A 5,130-nucleotide genomic window follows, 5' to 3' on the forward strand; every position below is an offset into this window, starting at 1 on the left:
TGATCATCATGAACATATGTTGCTTTCTCTGCCAATCGAAGTACTTGCTCTATGGCTTGTCCCATATTCACATGACAATTCTGCAACCACATCTGGGTAGTGTTGAGGGAGTGCCCTATCTGAGCCTCCTGTCTCTCATGCTCTTCAATACAACGGTTTAGCACACCTCTCTCTATCATCCACTGACGCCGCTCTGCCTCAAAATCTGCATGTTGATGATCCCTCTTCTGCCTTTTTATTTCTTCTAATTGTGCATGTAGCTGACCCTCTGAGCGTATCCAATGGGCCCTTTCTCTTTCAAACTGCTCTTTTGCTGATCAAACGCCAATTGTTGCTGGTGCGCATCCTCTTCAATGATACTCAAGTCTTCTTGCAACTTATGTATTTCAACATTTTTGTTCGCCTCGACTCTTCTGACTAAACCAATCGTGTTTGCCAGTTCTTCTTCTAAGCGGGCCACCTCATTTTTAACATGCTTTAGATCTTTATCCATGACCTGTAAGGCAGATTGATAATATTTCTCAATATTTAAACGAATCTGAGCGACTCCGGCTTGCTGTTGGGCTTGTTATTTGGCTATGGTCATCTGAGCATGCTCCAATTCCTCTTTCAGCCTTTCTATAGTTCTTTGATCATTTCTCCTCATATTCGACCCCTTAGGCCTATCTCTAAAGGACAAAGGATCATGAAACCAGGTAATATATTCAGGGATCACCTCTCCACGATCTCGATCTTCTGCCATCTCATTCAACCCCGAGACCTTACTTGCATACAAAATTTTCATAATTTCTTCTTCGTCATGAGGCCGATCTTTACCAAAATCATAACATAACTTGCTCATATCTCGTGTTGGTGGCACTTCCTGTAGTCGTACGAATTGGCGCATTACCCGAAGTGGAGAATAGGGTTAAACACCCATCCAATCCTATGAGTACCAAATAAGAATGGTATGCAGACTCACAAATGACTTCTTTAGAGGAAAACTAATCGTAGTTCCATGTGATCTATTTGGCAGACAAAGTAATAAGTATTTCTTTCTAGGCGTCAATACCTTCTAGTAAGTCAAATTCACCAATTCTTTTCTGGTGATCATAAGTATGATTGGGCCATAGCTCCCTAAAATCAGTGATCGTAGGATGACGATAAAAATGCTACAAAAACTATATCTGTAACAAAATGTTGCAGCCATCAAAGTTTCGCGTGCCCAATTTACATCTAGTTAAAGCATGAAAAATGCAAGAAATAATTGTAGGGACCAAAGTATAATCATCCATTCTGAGGTCAAAGCCTCAACTACACCTGCCAAGCGGATGTCAGTGCGTCCTTCCCTTTCCGGGAAAAATACACGCCCCAGAAAAGCAACCATAAATGCAAACCTTCTATGAACCTTCCATGTTTTCTTATTTTCCTTTGATTTCAATTTTCCCACATTTATTTCGAAACAAAAATTTCAACTTAACCCACTTTCCTCCTAAACCTTCATATTGTTCGTAATTTATGTTCAAAAGCTTCAGAAACTTACCCTCATTCACATTTTTTGGTACTATGGGCCTTTGGCGGCGAAGATTGCGGACCCACCCTTGGAAATGGGCGATTTCCTCTATGGTCGGAGTCATTTCACAGTCGGTAAAATGGAACACATTATTTTCAGGATCCCAATATGGAATCAAAGCTTCGATCACATCCCTCCTGGGCTTGATCGTCATCATGTGAACCAAATGTCCCAAGTACTTCTTTATTTGGTTTCTCTCATATTCCTTAAAGTCTCTCCATCAATCCCACAACAACCGTGGTATCTGATCGACAATCAGAAAATCCGGTATCCCTTATGATATGGGCCTCTTTTCAGACTTACCTCTTTCTCCACTCATGGTGTACTTGTTTACCCAAACACGGGGTTAGACTTTAATCAAATATATTATTGACACAAAAAATCTGATTTCTCGGGTTTTGACTCTATAAAAATAAAAAATAAAAACCAAACTGTGGGACTAAAAAAAGGTTAAATTAGTAAAATAATCATGAAATTTTAAAAAAAGGCTCAAAATGATTATTTTTTGTAAAAACAAGTGAACATAAAAATAAAAAATAAACTGGCCTCCCATTTCGCATTTCCGAGGAAGGTTTCAAGGCTATTTCAACAAAAGGACCGGACGCAAGGGCAAAACTGGTTAAAAGAGATAAACTTATTATTATTATTATTATTATTATTATTATTATTATTATTATTATTATTATTATTATTATTATTATTATTATTATTATTATTATTATTATTATTATTATTATTATTATTATTATTATTATTATTATTATTATTATTATTATTATTATTATTATTATTATTATTATTATTATTATTATTATTATTATTATTATTATTATTATTATTATTATTATTATTATTATTATTATTATTATTATTATTATTATTATTATTATTATTATTATTATTATTATTATTATTATTATTATTATTATTATTATTATTATTATTATTATTATTATTATTATTATTATTATTATTATTATTATTATTATTATTATTATTATTATTATTATTATTATTATTATTATTATTATTATTATTATTATTATTATTATTATTATTATTATTATTATTATTATTATTATTATTATTATTATTATTATTATTATTATTATTATTATTATTATTATTATTATTATTATTATTATTATTATTATTATTATTATTATTATTATTATTATTATTATTATTATTATTATTATTATTATTATTATTATTATTATTATTATTATTATTATTATTATTATTATTATTATTATTATTATTATTATTATTATTATTATTATTATTATTATTATTATTATTATTATTATTATTATTATTATTATTATTATTATTATTATTATTATTATTATTATTATTATTATTATTATTATTATTATTATTATTATTATTATTATTATTATTATTATTATTATTATTATTATTATTATTATTATTATTATTATTATTATTATTATTATTATTATTATTATTATTATTATTATTATTATTATTATTATTATTATTATTATTATTATTATTATTATTATTATTATTATTATTATTATTATTATTATTATTATTATTATTATTATTATTATTATTATTATTATTATTATTATTATTATTATTATTATTATTATTATTATTATTATTATTATTATTATTATTATTATTATTATTATTATTATTATTATTATTATTATTATTATTATTATTATTATTATTATTATTATTATTATTATTATTATTATTATTATTATTATTATTATTATTATTATTATTATTATTTGATAAAAATTTTGTTTTTTTTTTAATTCTTTTTTTTTAAAATGGGGTTGAACCTGATGAAGGTTGCCTACGTATCTCACATCCGGTGAAAATCAAACCGCGTAGTTCGGTTTAAATAAATTAAAAAAACCATTTTGAAAATTGTGATTTTACACATTAGAACCCTTCAAAATTTTATTAAAAATGGGTTTTTTATGAAAATTTTGAGAAAATTTTCTCTTTCTCTTTCCCTGTTCAATCAATCTATCCTAAAGCCGGTCAACATTTCAGTAAAACCTACCAAATAATGTTACATGTAGCACAGAGAAATGAACATGTTGGTCTGAAAAATTGGTACCTGTCCTAGACGGGCCCGGCCCCTGTGCCGAGTCTCGCTAAGTCCAATGCACATGATGCAAACAAAGCATAGCCTACTAAGAATATTCATTGTTCGTGACTTGTTCTTCTAAGTTTCCAAATCCTAAAGGAGATGGTATCTAGACCTGGCTTACCCGGGCGGACAACCCAAGCCGAGGAGCATCAAGCGTCACCAGTAGTAGAACAGTATTGGCTAGCTAACGGCTCTCCTGCCTAAACATGTGTGACTAAATCCTTCACCAGAAGCTGGTAGGCTAACTGGCTTTATCTCAAGACATAATTTTTGTGATGCTGGTAGGCAAACACAACATAACTACCTATTAGAAGACTCAGAGGGGTGCGAGAGAGGATACAATTTATATCACAGTTCAAATAAATATTAAAGCGATAAATAAGCGACAAATAGCACAATAGGCTCCCAAATACAATAATATCCAAAACATGATAAAAGCCAAACAAGAATCAATATACAAAGCTCGAATTCTTATTAATTGTCCCCAGCAGAGTCGCCAGAGCTATCACACCTCTTTTTTTCCACAACTCTATTACGAGGTAGAGCTAGAAGAGTTTTTCCAATTGAAGTGACGTTTTGAAAAGGGATTATGTATTATTTAGAGTCGCCATTTGGAATTGAGTTTTGATGTTCCAAGTCACCTTTTATTTAATCCCTTATCAAAAGGAAGATTTGACTCCTAATTTATGGTCTACGACAACAGAAAACTGAGTAAGGAATTCGGTTGACTGAGGGGAAGGTGTAAGGCACCCCTCGAGTCCCGTGGTTCTAGCTCTATTGCCTATGTAAGGCTTAAATCAATTTTTAGATATTCTTGTATTTTATTGATTATGGCTTATTTATTACCGCTTCACTTGATTTATTATATTTTATTAATTATGTTGACCTAGATGCGATACGCACACAAGGTATTTCATTGAAGGTAGATGTTAAACCAAGGTACGGAATGTACACATGGTTAAAATATAATTCATTTAAAATTAAAGGTATCGAGACGCAGGAATGCAGACATGAGCCTTTTATTACTTAAGCATATCAATCCAAAGTTTGGGTATAAACACATGGGCTAATAGTTACAGCGTGTGTAAAATGTTTCTACCTTTTTTAAAAAGTATTCCATTTATTTGTCTCTTTTAGATCCCAGACATTTATTTGTATATTGTTTAATATTTTTTATTTATTTATTGCAACGAGTCATGAATTAGTTTGTGACATATCTCACTCACTCACAATTATTTTTCTTACCAATCAATCGGCCTTGACTCACCTAAGCTCAGTTTATTAATAACTTTTCCATAATACAGTTTCAACATTAATGTAAAAATAATACTTAAACTAATCAAAATAATATACAAAAGTAACAATAATAATTATTTAATGCAAATTACGAGCTAAACCCTTAACAGAAGCTACTGAAAGTTCCATTAAGTTAGTTTCA

The sequence above is a fragment of the Nicotiana tabacum genome, chromosome 23 (genome assembly GCF_000715075.1).
Source record: "Nicotiana tabacum cultivar K326 chromosome 23, ASM71507v2, whole genome shotgun sequence".
NCBI lineage: Eukaryota > Viridiplantae > Streptophyta > Magnoliopsida > Solanales > Solanaceae > Nicotiana > Nicotiana tabacum.